The 17958-nt window shown below is 34.1% G+C and overlaps 1 long non-coding RNA gene across 1 annotated transcript; it reads right to left on the bottom strand.

Moving 5' to 3' along the window:
• Positions 1 to 15994: 15994 nt before the first annotated feature.
• On the bottom strand, positions 15995 to 17083 carry LOC109179408. The gene is made up of 2 exons (XR_002053891.1): positions 16961 to 17083; positions 15995 to 16422 (listed from the first exon to the last, which is right to left on the bottom strand). It is a non-coding gene; the product is annotated as an uncharacterized LOC109179408 (long non-coding RNA).
• Positions 17084 to 17958: the final 875 nt, after the last annotated feature.

Genomic DNA, 17958 nt, shown 5'->3' with positions numbered 1-17958 from the left:
AGCTCCGTCCCTGCGCATAAGAGCATCCAAATTAAATTGCATAGATGCTATTGTTAAATTATGTTAATCATGGCTATTTTGTGATTTATTACTGCAATATGAGCATGTTACTAGTAAGGTTGCTATGCTTCAATATGGAAGTTTCCCTCTTGCATGAATCCGAAAGGTCAATTTGTTTTTCAGTTTTTACCTTTCAATTTCATCTCTTGAAGCTTGCTTTGCATCTAGAGATCCTATTAAATTCCTTATTTTGCTATGAACATATGATTTTATGAATGTATATGAAAGCATACGATATATGTTTTGTAGATCATGTCTTCTATCGCCAAAAAAGAATTTAATGAGCTCGCACTTGACGGTAGCAACTATTTGACTTGGGATTTAGACATCGAGATTCATCTCGCGTCTAAAGAACTAAGCCAAACCATTGTTGATGAGTCACAGTGTACTACCGCCCAGAAGGCGCAGGCTCTCATTTTCTTACGTCACCACTTGAACCACGACCTGAAAAATGAATACTTGACTGAAAAGGACCCTTTTGCATTACGGAAGTCCCTGAAGGACCGTTTTGACCAGCAGTCATCGATTGTCCTCCCTCAAGCTCAATTTGACTGGCTTCACCTGAGGTTTCAGGACTATAAGTCAGTTATTGGCTACAACTCGGCCCTTCATAAGATAGTCTCGCAACTAAAGCTCTGCAAACAAGAAGTTTCAGAGACAGACTTAATTGAAAAGACTCTGTCTACCTTTCATGCGAGTAACCTTGTACTCCAGCAGCAGTACAGGGCAAAGAATTATGAAAAGCATTCTGATCTGATATCTACACTTCTTGTGGCCGAGAAGCACAACCAGTTGTTGATGAAAAACCATAATGCACGACCTGCTGGGTCTGCCCCCGCGCCTGAAGCACATCATATTGCCCAGGGAAGCAATTCTAGAAGGGGTCGAGGAAAGGGTCGTGGTAGAGGTCACGGTCGAAACAATGGAAGTGGTAAAGGCAAAGGCAACAATGACTCCCTGACCCAAGATAAGAAACAAAGTGATCAAGGTTCATCAAGGTCACAAACATGTTATCGGTGTGGATGTACGGGACACTAGTCTCGTACGTGTCGTACACCAAAGCATCTGGTTGAAGCTTACAAAATAACGCAAAAGAAAAATGATAAGCAACCGTCAGGAAAGGAATCTCATCACACCAACACTGATTTGCCTGAAGCAAATGCAGTGATGAATGATGATGATGACCTTTTAAAATATGAGCTTGAAGACTTTGGTGATCAAGAATGATCGGTTTTATGCTCTTGGTTTATGAACCTATTTTTCGTATCGTTTCTTTTGGATTATGAACTTATGTTTTTTTTTTTTTTTCTTTTCATATCATGCTATGACTTGATTTCTATGTTTTCTATTTTTATCATGATGAATGGTTCACCTCTTTGTTTTTAACCTTCACATGCTGTTTTTGTGCTAAGGCATTGGTTAATTAGTAACGAACAACCACTTTTCGAGAAGTAACCCCGAAGATCTTACAACATTGCAAAGTTGTTGTTCGCACAATGGAGCATGAACCAACATTGTGCTTGGTGGATAGTGCAACCACACATACTATCCTAACGGATATGAGGTTTTTTCGTACCTTAAACAAATCAAGTAGTAATATTACTACCATTTCTAATGATCAGGTACAAATTGTGGGCTCTAGAAGAGCATCCATCATCCTCCCTAAGGGTACAAAGCTACTAATTGAAAATGCTTTTGTTGTACCCTCGATCTAAACGAACCTTGCTGAGTTTCAAGGATATTCGTTCAAATGGTTTCCATATTGAAACCAAGACTAAGAACAAAGAGGAGTTCTTGACCATGACTCAGTTGATCACTGGTCAAAAGCGGGAGGTTGAGGAACTTGCCTCTTTATCCTCTGGGTTATGTTATACCTATATACAACCCAATGATTCATTTGCGGCACTTACCATGAAACTCAAAAATCCACATTCTTTTCAAATGTGGCATGACCGTCTGGGTCATCCTGGGCAGAATATGATGGGTCGGATCATATCTAATTCTGCTGGACATAACCTGTCGAGATCTCAGGTACTTTCGCCAAATATGTTTACATGTGTGGCTTGTGCGAAAGGTAAATATATTGTACGCCTGTCACGTACTAAGGTTGGACATGAATCGCCTATATTTCTGCAGAGATTGCAGGGTGACATTTGTGGACCTATTAGTCCACCTTCTGGACCATTTAGATATTTTATGGTTCTTATTGATGTTTCTACTCGTTGGACTCATGCTAGTCTACTGTCCACGAGGAACAAAGCTTTCGCTAAATTTGTTGCAAAAATTATTGAGTTGAATGTCCAAATTCCCAGATTATCCCATTAAATCAATAAGAATGGATAATGCTGGAGAATTCACTTCAACGGCTTTCAATGATTATTGTATGGCCTTGGGCATCAAAGTGGAGCATCCTGTACCTTATGTCCATACTCAGAATGGCTTGGCTGAGTCTCTGATTAAGCGTATTAAATTAATCGCTAGACCATTACTGCAGAAGTCTGGTTTAACAGTCTCATGTTGGGGACACGCAGTATTATATGCTGCAGCTTTAATTCAAATCCGACCTAGTGCATATCATGATTATTCCCCTTTGCAACTACTATGTGGTGTAGAACCTAACATTTTCCATCTGCGTGTATTTGGGTGTGCAGTCTATACCCCATACCACCTATAAATCGTACCTCCATGGGCCCGCAACGAAAACTAGGTATATATGTTGGTTATGAATCTCCTTCCATCATTAAATACCTAGAGCCCATGACAGGAGATCAGTTTACCGCGAGGTACGCTGACTGTATTTTTTATGAAGATCATTTCCCGGCATTAGGGGGAGATAAAAGACCTTATTTAACGAAATGCCGAGAAATCTCATGGGATGAAAAGGATCTTCAGTATCTAGACCCACGTACTAGTCAAACTGAACTAGAAGTTCAGAAAATTATTAATTTACAAAATTTAGCAAATAACCTGCCAGATGCTTTTACTGATAACAGAGGAGTGACTAGGTCTCATATCCCTGCTGTGAATGCTCCTTTGAAAGTTGAAGTCCCCGTGGGACCAAGTATGCACACTGACACTCCCCATCGCCAGAAGCGCGGGAGACCACTTGGTGCAAAAGATTTAAATCCACGAAAGACGAGAATTGGTAAAATATCTCAGTCACTCCAGAAAAATGTTAATAGTCCTGAAGACGACCGTCCTGAAGACGGAGAACCCAGTGAACCTGCACGTGCTCTAAATAATACGAACACTGGGAATGCGGAACATCCAGATCAAAATATTTTGGGAAATGACGATGATCTGGTTGATGTCAATATAGAAACGGCCATAAATTTTGTTGATACAGGAGAAACATATAATAGAGATTTAATAGTCGTCGACGACACTTTTGCCTATGCAGTTGCCTGTAATATTCCACAAAATAATCTCGATCCAGAACCAAAGTCAATAACCGAGTGCCGGAAGCACTCTGACTGGTTGAAGTGGAAACAAGCAATTGAGGCAGAGCTCAACTCGCTTAATCAAAGGAAAGTTTTTGGTCCCACCGTACTTACCCCAAAAGATCGATGTGATCCCAGTAGGATCCAGGTGGGTATTCGTACGGAAGAGGAATGAAAACAATGAGGTGGTTAGATATAAAGCGAGATTGGTAGCTCAGGGGTTCACACAGAGACCTGGAATTGATTTTGATCAAACATACTCTCCTGTTATTGGTGACATCTCATTCTGCTATTTAATATCATTGGTAGTAAGTATGAAATTAGATATGCAGTTGATGGATGTAGTGACAGCTTACCTTTATGGGTCACTAGATGCTGATATATACATGAAAATACCCGAGGGTATTCAAAATTCCATTATGAGGGATAAAGATCGAAACATGTATAGCATCAAACTTCAAAGGTCATTATATGGCTTGAAGCAATCTGGTAGAATGTGGTATAACCATTTGAGTGAATTCCTCCTGAAGAAGGTATATGTTAAAAATGATATTTGCCCTTGTATATTCATTAAGAAGTCATCTAATGGCTTCTGCATTATATCTGTCTATGTCGATGACATGAACATTATTGGGACAAAGAATGACCTTATAGAAGCATGTTCATGCTTAAAAGCAGAATTTGAAATGAAAGACTTGGGAAAAATCAAGTTCTGCCTCGGCCTGCAGATCGAGCATCTTCCAAATGGAATTTTCATTCACCAAGCCAACTACATTAATAAATTATTGGAGAAATTCTATATGGATAAATCTCATCCCCTTAGCACCCCAATGGTGGTCCGATCCCTTGAAGCGGAAAATGACCCATTTAGACCTAAGGAGGATAATGAGGAGGTTCTAGGACCTGAAGTTCCTTACCTAAGTGCTATTGGAGCCTTGCTTTACCTGGCTAATTGCACAAGGCCTGATATTACATTTTCAGTGAATTTACTTGCTAGATTTAGTGCCTCTCCAACAAGAAGACATTGGAGTGGAATAAAGCATATCTTTAGATATCTCCAAGGGATAAAAGACATTGGTCTTTATTTTGAAAACAACCAGGGCATTACTTTGACAGGGTATTCAGACGCTGGTTATATGTCTGACCCTCATACTGCTAAATCACAAACTGGTTATGTTTTCCTTTGTGGAGGTACAGCTATATCTTGGAGGTCCATTAAACAGACCTTAGTTGCTACATCATCTAATCACTCGGAGATAATTGCTTTATATGAAACCGCACGCGAATGCGTATGGTTGAGATCACTGATACAGCATATCCATCGCTCATGCGGAACAATGAGCAATGTTGATTCCCCGACAGTCCTATATGAGGACAATGCAGCATGTGTTGCACAAATGAGTAATGGGTACGTTAAAGGATGCCTTACTAAACATATCGCTCCTAAATTCTTTTACCCACATGAACTCCAGAAGAGTGGTGAAATACTCATTGAAAAGGTTCACTCTAGTGAAAATCTGGCAGATCTGTTCACTAAGTCCCTGCCTACATCCACTTTTGAGAAGTATGTTTATAAAATTGGGATGCGGAGGCTAGGAAGACTGTTGTCTTCAGGGGGAGCGATAAACTCGGTCTAGGAGACTTTTAAATCATGAAGATGATGCCCGGAAAGCTTATGGTTGTACTCTTTTTCCCTTGGCTAAGTTTTTTTCCACTGGGTTTTCTTAGGCTAAGGTTTTTAACGAGGCAACCGATGCAACACATGATTGATACTACATGTACTCTTTTCCTCGACTAGGCTTTTCCCACAGGGTTTTTCTAGCGAGGTTTTTAACGAGGCATGAGTATAATTATTTAATGGCCAAGGGGGGTGTTGTAAATATTTATATTTACGGCCATTAAACTATTTAGACCTTTCACTTGCTTAGTCTTTAATCATGTATTGATGCTGTGTACTTGAAAGGTTGTATATGACCACTATATAAAGTGAGTGAAGATGAATGAAAGGGACACACTTACATGATTGTTATGCTATAGCTTGGTGTTATTCTTCTCCTTCCTTTTCCCCCTCTATGCAGCTACAAACACACATACATATACATACGCAATTCCGGATGTATAACCGTGCAAGCATCACGCGAGAACCAACGAACGAATAGGCCAAAACTTAACAACTATCAAATAAAAATAAAAGATTACTTTTACTAACAAGTAATTATAATTATTAAATATTTGTTTATAATTACAATTTTGAATCTAATATTTGAACCAATTGAGCCAGTTTTCTTAAATTCATATCTATAATATAATTTAGGAAAAAGAGTTAAATATGCTCTCGGACTTTACCAGTAAAGTCAATTAGGTGTCTAAATTTGTTAAAGTTATAATTAAACCCATTAAAATTTTATTTTGATGCAATGAAACCCCAAAATTGGTTAGTGACATGTGATAGCAGGTCACTAGGGTTCCGGCACCATTTCAGATCATAAATCAACCGCCTGCAACCGGCGCCAGTCGTCTTCCCAAAGAAGGCGACCAGTTTCAGGAAGGCGACCACAAATGGTCGTCGAAAAAGGCAACCATTTTTCTATGGCGACCGACCCCGGTCTACGGCGGTCAATTTTTTGTTGGGAATGATGCCAGAATCTTAATGACATGCTATCATAAGTCACTAACTCATTTTTGGCTTCATTGCATTAAAATAAAATGTTAATGGGTTTAAATTCAACTTTAAAAAGTTTAGGCACCTAATTGACTTTTTAGGTAAAGTTTGAGAGCATATTTGACACTTTTCTCTATAATTTATTATCATTATTATTGTGAATGGGCAATCTTTATATTCATAATTCCTTACCATATCAAACTCATCCAAACAATGGAATTCATATTCCCAGTAATTTCTTTTTCACCAGCCAAACAATGAAATTCATTTTCTTGAAATTTATTTTTCATGAAATTTCATTTCAATTCCTCTGATCTTCAAATATTTTCTAGCAAACCAAACAGGGTATAAGAATCCAATTAGCGTATAGTTCATATGAACAAAATAAAACTTTAACATTGTGATTGCAATATATTAATTGTTCATTTACCATTTCTAAGACTCAAACTATAGTTTCACTTTCTAGTTTCCTTTGGAAAAATCTAATGGATAATGTAATTAAAGAAAAAATATGATAACATTATGATAATTTTCAATCTATTGCAACTTCAAAAGTGTAATTCTTAACAATAAACTATATTTATGAATAAACTCTCAAACTTAACACCCCCACCCCCTCCCCTCCAAAAAAAAAAAAAAAAAAAAAAAAAAAAAAAAAAAAAACTCAAACCTAAACTAGAAATACTAAATGCTAAGCAATAAAAGTGAACCCATATATAAACCAAACTAAAAAGCAAAAACACTAGATAAAACCAAAAATTATAGCATACACTCTAAAATGTGTTACTAAGTACACTACATTTTCAAATGGGGCAAAAATGCATGGTATAATTTTTATAAGGAGTTAATTCCATTAAAGGTCTCTTGTCTTTGGTGGCAATTCCAATTTTAGTTGCAGACTATCGTTTTTGTCATTTAACATTCCAAACTATTATTTTTTGGACACTTTTAGTCCTTCTGAAGATTTTTTCACTAATATCCTATTTTTAGTAAGAGCATTTTTGTTTCTAAATATTTTTTAATTTTACCGATTTTCACCGGTTTAAGTGGGTTATCGTAACATAGCCGGTTCTTCTAATTATTAGGATTTAATCGACTAATAATGAGAAGAACCGGTCCTGTTATGATAACCCAATTAAACCGGTGAAAATCGGTAAAATAAAAATAAATGAAGAGACAAAAATTCCCTTACTAAAAATAGGATCTTAGTGAAAAAAAAAAAAAAAAAAAAATCTTTAGAAGGACTAAAAGTGTCCAAAAAATAATAGTCTGGGATGTTAAATGGCAAAAATGATAGTCTGAGACTAAAATTGGAACTGCCACCAAAGACAATGGACCTTTGATGGAATTAACTCTTTTAAAAAGTGTATAGTATCGTGTTGAAAAATGTACTTTTAAATTTTAAAATTTTATCAAAATGTCACCATAATTTTCTCCTTCATTGTTCAAGAACTGTTAAATCTGACCACATAAATAATTATTAGTTCTTTTTTTCTTTTTGAAAATAAAATTAGTTCTTAATTTTCTCCCAATAACAAATTCTCATATAATTCTTTTTCTATATATATTCTGGTTTAATTTTGGTCCATCTCAAATTTCAATAGTCAAACATAGACAAATGATGATATATATCTACTGATGATCGAACTAACAATCTTCTACAATAATCTTAAATTCACATTTGAGCGGAGGAAAAGTCTTTGAATTCATATATATCTACATTTGATCTCATTCTTTTTTGCATTATTTTAATCTCAAGCAACTCTATCTTTTTCTGCTATAAATAGGAACAACTAGTTAAGACAACATACTCAACAATACACACAAAAATTTCAATCCCGGCCATAACTTTACATTATTTCATCCGAAATCAAGGTATAGAGAGCAAACATGGCTGCTTGCAAAGTTGGTTTCTTCACCATCTTCCTTGTGTGTGGTATGTGTTACATCCTTGACAATTTTAGATATAAACTAATGTTTTACCGGTGTAATGCACGGAAAACATTATGTTATTATTAATTTAAATAAAAATTTAAAAAATATGTTAAAATATACAATATAATAATATAGTTGCAATAAATGAGTCTTCCTTTTTCATTTAGTTTGTCTATATATTCTTACTTAATCGTACTTGTATGTATTTTATAGGTATTTTTTTATTGGGAAGCAATGTGGAGCTTGGAAATGCTCAGATTTGCCCCCAGGTCTGTGATCCTAAAGCAGCCTATATGATCTGCCCACCTAATAACAGAAGAACTGAGCCAGTTTGTAGAAATTGTTGTCAAGTTACAAACAACGGTTGTCAACTCTTCGATTCCAATGATTCACCTCTTTGCACTTAGACTGGCTAGGTCTTTTGCGAGGAGTAATCTCAACGATAATAATAATAATAATAATAATAATAATAATAATGTCTCAATCATCAATGTAGATGGAATAAGTTTGTAAAACTCTTTTGAATATCAATGCACGGGGTGAGATTACTAGAATAGTCTATTACCGTCATTGTAATCAAACCTCACCGTTGTAGTGTGGTTTTGTTGTTGTTAATTAATGTGAAGTATTTGGGTTGTTATTAGTTCTGTTTGAATAATGGAAGGAGGAATGTGCAAATGCTAAGCTTTAATTTGGTAATTGTTTTAGTGTGAAATAAGTAATTTAGAGCATCACTAAGATGTGTTGGATTTTAATTACCATGTTATATTTATTATCAACTTGATGTAACAATTTGGGTCTATGTGAAATGATCATATTTACACATGAGGAAGAAATTAGCTAGGCATAAGTTCGGGAGATGATTGGACCAAGAGGCAAAGGTAGAATGAGAAGTTGAGACCAAAGGCTACGGTCAAGATTACGGTGATCAATGATCCATTTTGCAGTTTACGTTATAAACCACAATATATAATGGTCATATTAAACTTCCACCACATATAATTGGAAACATTAATAAAAAAAAAAAAGGTTACAATATGACCCATAGATCTTGTCCACGAAAGACAAAATCTCTTGTCCTAAGGGCCTCTATATATTGGTTCGATAGGATATATTATGGAGAGATAAATCACAGTGACTTAGTAGTTCGTTATGTGAGAGGAACAGTATTTGGTGTTCACAAGCACCCTTAGAAGATGGTGAAACTCAAACATTACGATTGTCAGGACTCAATCTTGTGTCCTTATTTGCAATTTACCACTCAGAAAGAACTTGAACCATCCGTACGTGTATACACCAGATGCAATTCTCACCTCGTATGCATACAAAATTAACCATCGACATAGTGATTCCCCAAGAGCATTTCTAAAATCCTGACTTACTATTGTTATCCCTAATTGCCCTTTACAGCCAGTTTGGTTAGAGGGAATTAAAATTACACTCTCATCTAATTTCGAAGGTAAACAAATTCGTCATTTGGTTGGAGGGAGTTGCAATTATGCAGAATTGCAATTCCCTTGTTTTTATGGAATTAAAATACCATGGCTCCTAGTATTTCAATTCCGCATTGGTTGAAAAAAAAAAAAAAAAAACTTGAGAGAAAATTACCCTTCTATGATATTTGATGGATGTGTGCATTTAAAAGTTTAACATTTTATTATGTTTAACTAAGTTGTATATTTATATTTTTATGAAGTGTTTTAAATGTGAGCTAGTTTATGATGCTTAACATTACGTGGTTTAGTAAATTTTAAGAGCTATTAAATATGTTCTAGTGATACAAGTTTATATCTAAAGTGTCCAAATAACAAGTGCATTGCATTATAATTTTGACACAAACTTACATGTTATTTAAAATTAATGATGATGATGATGATGGTGGTAATAAGTATGAGCATTTTGATCTTTATAATACTTATTCTCTTCTAATTTCCATTGATACTGAACACTAAAATTAAAATTTTCAATAATATTATTCTTACAAATTAAACTAAACATTGTAATCCTTTCAAAAAAAAAAAAAAAAAACTAAACATTGTAATTTAAATTCTCACTTTATTCCCATACTATTCATCTCCTATAAAATTACAATTCTTTTTTCCACTTAATTCTCTCCTTACAACCAAACACCCCCGTTAAATTAGGGAGCGTTATGCTGTGCATACGGATGCAAAAACGACGTCGTTTTGGCGTCTAACTTAAAAAAATAAATAAAATAAAATAAAATTAGAATTGCATAACTACACATCCATAATTTCACTACACTTTCAGAATTGCATAACTACACTTCCAGAATTGCATAACTACACTTCCAGAATTGCATAACTATAATTCCAGAATTGCATAACTACACATCCATAACTTCATAACTACACATCCATAATTGCATAACTACACTTCAAGAATTGCATAACTACAGTTCCAGAACTTCATAACTAAAAAATCCAAAATGGAATAACATAATGTTGTTGCTGGGAATCGAAACTAATCTTTTTTTTTTTAAGTAGGGCACGCATTTTATGCAAAACGACGTCGTTTTTGGTGCATACGGATGCACAGCATAATTTGCCTTAAATTAGTGTTACTATCAATATTAACTTCTATTCTCGATCCTTCAACTTTATCCAGCCCAACTAGCACCTTAGCTTGTACGTGTGCTATGTTTGAAAATTTATATTTTTGTATAAAGAAATATCGTTTTCAAAGTGATATGTAATGAATGTAGAGGATAGTTGTTTTTTTTTTTTTTTTTTTTTTTTTTTTTGAAAGAAGAGGATAGTTCAAAACACTCCGTCATCTCTCGTGTGTATATCTGATCCCCTACTATTCCGTACCACATTTTCTGTACCTGGTTTTGGTCAATCCGAAATAGACAAAAAAAAAAAATTTTAAAAAATAAAAAAAATCTAACGTTAGAAATCAATATATATTTGTGTTATATTTGTGTTATAGTCAAATTCTAACGTGAGAAATCAATATCCTAAATGGATTTCTATTCTTAAAAGGAAGTTTCGTATTCTTAAAAGGATTTCAATTCCTAAAAGGAGGTTTCACATCCTAAAAAGAGTTCTATTTAAATAAGTTTTTTATTTCTCTTGAATGAGGGTTTCTCATTATATCTATAAATAACCGAAAAACTCTAGAGATTATTAAAGTTTTCTAGTCTCTAAGTTTTCCCGTCACCATATCATCAGAGGTGAAACATTATTGATTTATTCAACGGAACAAGTAAGTTTTAAGTTTTATCTTTATTTATGTTTAATTAAAAATTCATGATCATAAACATTGTTTAGTTGATCGATTTGATTTACATGTAATTCATTGCTAATTGTGTTTCCGCATTCAAGTTATAGCGCATAAGGATCATTAATAGCCTTCAAGTGCTTTATATTCATCAATACGTTACTATAAAATACATTTAACAAAACTATAAATAGGACCCATGGAGTGTGAATAAGATAGTGTGCCTCTCTTCCAACATAATTGGCGTCCTTTTTTCTTTTTGTCTTTTTAATGACTAGAGAAACCCGTAATCCTTACCTGAAAGTTTACATGCATTAGCTTTGTGATGCTAGTGAAAAAAAAAAAAAAAAAAAAAAAAAAAAAAAACCACAAAAAAGATAAATTCGCTTAGGTCCAAAAGTACGTAGGTCTCATGATTTAAGCCTTACAAATACTTATCTTAAAAATATGGCTTATACTCCATGTTCAAAAAATGCTTCCTAGTGAAGATCAATTCAAGGGTCAACCTCAAAGCATGAAAATTAATGGTTGAAAATCAAACAAAAGAAAATTAAACAAAGAGGTAGCTTGTTAGAGGGCCCAAGATGTGGCTGTGCACGTTTTGATAGCTACCACATCCGAATATCCGATAGTCTATATATATTGATTAAGTAAATATAAAGTTTAATTTGACACATTTATATCTTATTATCAGATTTGATTCTAATAATTAAATATTATAATATAACAATATCATCATTTTTTTAAAGTGAGATAATATTATAGAGATAAATTTAGAGTCAGATTAAGAAATTGTTGCCAAAAATTAGAAATTAGAATAGATATAAATCAATAATCACTACTGAAAATTATGGAATTTCCGACCATCTGAAAGTGATCTTAAATCAAGTTCATACCAAAAAGTGGTCAGAAATAGCAACAAAGGTTTTTCCAGATACCAAAAGTGGTCGGAATAAGACTTTTGACTTAATTTAAGATCACTTTCAGGTGGTTGGAAATTCCATAATTTTCAGTATTGAATTGAAAACCAAACAAAGAAAATTAGACCATTCGCATTGACATTTTTTCTTGGTTTTGCATAGCTTCTGTGTGAAGTGGAGATGGATGAGAGAAGAGAGACGAGGAGTTTGTTTCCTATATATATATAAGGATCTTTTGTCAAAGTTATTAAAAAAATAGCCTCTTCAACTTTTTAAATGTGCAATTATATCCATTAATAATTTATTTTGATGCAATACAGTCTAAAAATTGATTAATGACCTGCTATCACATGTCATTAGAGTTCCAGCTACCATTAAATTTTATGCAAAAAAGTGCATGGTGAATCCGGTCACATAAAAGACACCAAGGTCGCCTTCTCCAGCGAGGGTCAAATTGCCAAGCCTTAACATGTGGCTGCACCATTAGATATGCAAAAATGCATCAATAGTATTAGAAAATGCACCAAAATGAAATGCACTAATGCACCACAAAATTCACCTACCACACACTCCAAAAAATGCATCATACCTCCCCACACCTAATGGTGCATTTCCGAACACTGTGTGGTGTGTTTTGTGGTGATGCGTACCTAATGTATGTTTAGTGGTGTATTGATGCATTTTTTGTGGCGCGTTATATATATATGTATATATATATATATATATATATATATATATATATATATATACTTTTGCTCATATGCGGCCGCGCCTTCCCGTGCGGTTAGTGCGGTCACTTGAAAAATGCACCAATAATGTTAGAAAAATGCACAACAATGAAATGCATAAAATAACCAAAAAAAACGCACAACACACCAAAATAATGCATCATAACTTCCCACTCCCTAATTGTGCATTTTCGAACACTATATGATGCTTTTATTCATATCTAATTGTTCATTTTTTGTGATATGTACCTAATTTGTGCATTTTTTAACATTGTTGGTGCATATTTGCGTAATTATTGGTGCAACAACACTGACTACACGGAAATGTATGCCCGCCCCTGAACTCTTTTATATATATATATATATATATATATATATATATATATATATATATATATATATATATATATATATATATATATATGATCTTCTTTTCATCGTATAGATTAAACTTCTTTTAAGTCAAATATCTATGTTACATTCACGCCTAATGATTTGTATACATTTTTGTAAATTTGATATCCAATCATGAATCATGCATCCATATTTTTACACACAGTTAAAAAAAAAAAAAAAAAAAAAAAAAAAAAAAAAAAACTTGAACTATTTTTTTCTTTTTTATATCTAACTCATTTGTATACATATACACTCAAATTCAATATATAAAAAATAATTAATAAAAAATTACTACTTCTATCATTAATTCAATTATTTTTCTCAGGCTGGTGATGGATATATTAGAGTTGAACCAAGAACAAATCAACCCGGAAGAGCGATGCAATATGAGTCCGGTTGGACTCGGGGTCCCGGGGCCGAGTCCTGAGCTCGCCTTCGGCTTCATCCTAGGGCTCGGGCTCATCGGCATGGGCCTCGGGCTCGGCCTTGCCTTGGGGCTCAACCTCGACCTGGGCTTCAGCCTCTGTTTGGGGTACATCCTCAGCCTAGGGCTCGGTTTCGGCCTCAGCATAAGGCTCGGCCTCGTAGGCCGTGGGGCCAAGATAGGCCCGACCTCGAGGCCATGAATGGTCTAAGTATAGTAATTGCAACTAATCCCTCCATTTTAGAGGGACTTTTAGGAGGCTCATAAGTATAAATATTAGTGTAATTTTCTTATTAAGACATCTTCATCTACTTGGTCTAAGCACAATCCTTCTGTAATAGCTCTACACAACGAATTAATACAATACTTTGCCTCTGAGACTCATATCACTTGTCTTTCTATTACATTGTCTTATTTTCATTATCCACTTATTATTTTTTTTTTATCGGGTTTAATAATTGTACACTCATATGATTGCCAAATTAAAGCTTAAATTAGCATGCATTAGCACATTCCTCCTCGCAATATAATCAAATAGAAGTAATAACAACCAAAACAGTTCACATTTAACAACAACAAAACCACACTACAATGGTGAGGTTTGATTACAATTAATGAAGGTAATAGACTACAGTAGTAGTCTCACCCCCCAATCCCCGTGCATAGTTATCCAAAAGTCTTACAATCTTATTTCATCTACATTATGACATTATTAGTATTATTGTTGTTATTGTCATTATTATTGTTATTGTTATTATTATCATCATCGTTGAGATTACTTGATTTAAACATTTTGGATGATACGATCTTGCAATAGTAATAATTATAGTTGACAATTTGACATAATGAAACTTCAAATGAGTTGTGCCTACATTCGTTATGAACGGATGAAACCAGTGCACAAGTTCACATTTAAACCCAAGTTCACACATTAACAACACTGAACACAGGGGTTTGACATTTGCTTATTGCGCACAAGGAGCCCCCCTCACTTTGAGAGGTTGCTTCCACACTGCCGCTGGTAAAACTCAATCTCAGATCATTATTGTTCCCAAACATAACCCCTGTGACCAACTGAGCTGTCCATGCGGACAGAATAAAAGTTAATATTGGTAGTAGCACTAAAGGGTAATTAGGCATAACAATAGTAAGTCAGGATTTTAGAAATGATGTTGGGGAATGGCTATGTGGATAGTTTTGCATACATACGAGGTGAGAATTGAATTTGGTGCCCGCACGGGTAGTTCAGATTATTTTTGAGTAGTAGATTTTGTGCAAGAACGCAAGATTGAACCTTGACGGTCATACAGTGTGGAAGTTTCACCCTTTTGTAAGGGTGTTTGTGGGCACCAAGCAAGGGTTTTACTATTTAATGAACTGTTAAGTTATCTTGATTTATCCCTTCATAATCCTGTCAGGTTTATGTGTAGGGACAGTTGGGACGAGAGATTTTGCCTATACTGAGCATGATCTATGGGTCATATTGTAACATTTTCTATTAATATTTCAATTTATGGTATCTATGGGACGTCATATTTATTGTAACATTTTTTATTAATGTTTCAAATTATGGTGGAAGTTTAATTTGGCCATTATATTGTGGTTTGTAACGTAAATGATTGTTTTCGTTACCTAGCACATAGGCTATATATATAAGTCATTGATTATCGGATTGCTTAGGTTACAACATAAACACCATCTATATATTTTTTGAAAGGAAGATAAATGATTGCATTAAAAATAACCAAGTGGGAAATGCAGGCTGGTGGCAGAGATAATCACGAACCTAGGATAGACGAAAAATGAGATCGACAAATCTTCCAACTACACATAAATGCCAAATAACACAAAAGTTACTACTACCCATCGTTTCCCGCCAAGCATTAAAGTCGCGTTTCTCTATAATATTTCAGATATACCTCGATTTGTGCCATTCAATAATGTAAACATATGACCTTGTGGTCTAGTGGCATGAAGTGGCTCTCCCAAATGAGAGGGTCATGGGTTTGAGCCAAAGTCGTTTAGGATGAAATATGAAAAAAGTTATTATAGTCGATGACCATTTTGTGTATTAACTCTATATGACACTGTAATTATTTGTTCTTGAAAAAAAAACTCTTGTATCATAATTTGTGAACATAAATATGATATGATTATTTATTCATACATTTCACAATAAGAGTATATATAAAACCAATGTTTTCTTTTCAATAACAATAACAAAACCACACTACGAAGGTGGGGTTGGAACATCACAACAATAACTACAACTACTTGTCTTACAAGGAAGGCAATAGACTAGCTATATACTAATAGCCTCATCACCTCCATGCGTAATTATTTCAAAGTCTTATTACAATAATCTTATTCCATGTATATATGATGATTGAGACATTATTATATGGTAGAGATTATTTGGTTTAAGTGCAAATGGGGGAATCATTGGAACGGTAGAGCTGGCAACCAGTGTTCTCAAGGGTACAACAATTGCTGCAGACTGGTTCAGTCTTTATGTTTGGTGGGCAGATCATATAGGCTGCTTCAGGTTCACAAACCGTTAGACAAACTGTCTGAGCAGTTGCTAGTTCCACATTGCTTCCCAATAGAAAAATACCTATCAAAATGTATATAGAGTATTGTTATTTGTCAAGGTTAAGTAAGAATGGACTGATAAATTCTATAAAAAAAAGTTTTTTTTTTTGAGTAAGTGACGAAAGAAATATGTATTCACTATCAAGCTAAGGGTTCTTCTTGTAACCCAGCCTAGCAAGGTCCTTAGAAGGCTGATTGGTTCAACTCAAGAATGGCCAATAGATTACTCTTACTGGGAGTCAAATTTGTAACTTTGTGGTAAGGCAACAAGGTCCCCAGAGCACTGATAAACTCAAATCAAGAATACCAACATGCTACTCTTATCACTCTTACAGGAAGTCAAATTTGTAACATTGTGGTTACCAAGTTAACAACCTGATAATCTTCGTTGGGTCCGCCTTTTAACCAGAAGGACAATGAGTTGTTACCATGAGGAGTAGGACATGAAATTTTGCAGTTACTAAGTCAACTGTCTGACGAATTCAGTTGGGATATATTCTAAAAAAAGAATGTATATATGTATGTATGTAAAAGCTAAGTGTTGAGTATACAATACGTACCACACACAAGGATGGTGAAGAAACCAACTTTGCAAACGGATGCCATATTTGCTCTCTACACCTTGTTGGATCAAACAATGTAAATTTATGGGATTGAAAACTTTGTATGTATTGTTGAATATGTTAGCCTAACTAGTTGTTCCTATTTATAGGAAAAAATGAAAGAGTTTCGTGTGATTAAAATAATGCAACAAAGAATGGATCAAAAGATGATATATACGAATTGGACTTTTCCCCCTCTCAGATATGAATTTAAGAAAACTGGCTCAATTGGTTCAAACATTAGATTCAAAATTGCAAATAGAAATTTAGAATTAAATACCTAATAATTATAATTTGTTTGGTAGTAAATAAAGTTTAAAAAAATTGCCAAGCAGCTTCTCCTTGGCACTTATGTGGCTCCCTTTAGGAAAGGTCATAGGATGGAACTCCAAATACTACTTTGTAATAGAGTCAATAGTATTAAAAAAAAAAGTTAAAATCTAAATAATTAATAATGAAGAAAAATAAATAAATAAAATTGTATTTGCAAGCGCGCACACACATTCCACATTGAATGCATTGAGGATGAATTTAAAAAAAAAAAAAAAAAAAAAAAAAATCTTGTTTTTGTTTCAAATGTTCAAAAGTAGGGATGGAAATAACCATAAGTGTAAAATAATGCTTCCATTGAGACTCGAACTCACAACCTCCCATATGGGAATCCAACCCGGGTGCCATATATCTAAGTACAAGGTGTTTGGCATTTTTATATTTTGATTTAAAAGTATTATATTTAATTTTCTCAAAAGTATTATATGTTCTCTTATAAGTAACAAACACTTATCAACATTACTTTTTAGGGTAAATGTAATATTTTTACTGGAAACTATAATATTTTTATATCAAAATGTAAAAAAGTATTACATTTTTTCTTATAAGTAATAAACATTTTATTCCTAATTAGTATTACATTTGGGCATATAAATATAACAGTTGCTCTAATTTCAAAAATGGGA

This window comes from Ipomoea nil, unplaced genomic scaffold (genome assembly GCF_001879475.1).
Source record: "Ipomoea nil cultivar Tokyo-kokei standard unplaced genomic scaffold, Asagao_1.1 scaffold0900, whole genome shotgun sequence".
NCBI classification, from domain to species: Eukaryota; Viridiplantae; Streptophyta; class Magnoliopsida; order Solanales; family Convolvulaceae; genus Ipomoea; species Ipomoea nil.
The sequence above is the reverse complement of the archived record's forward strand: the minus strand, read 5'-3'. Positions and strand labels throughout refer to the sequence as shown.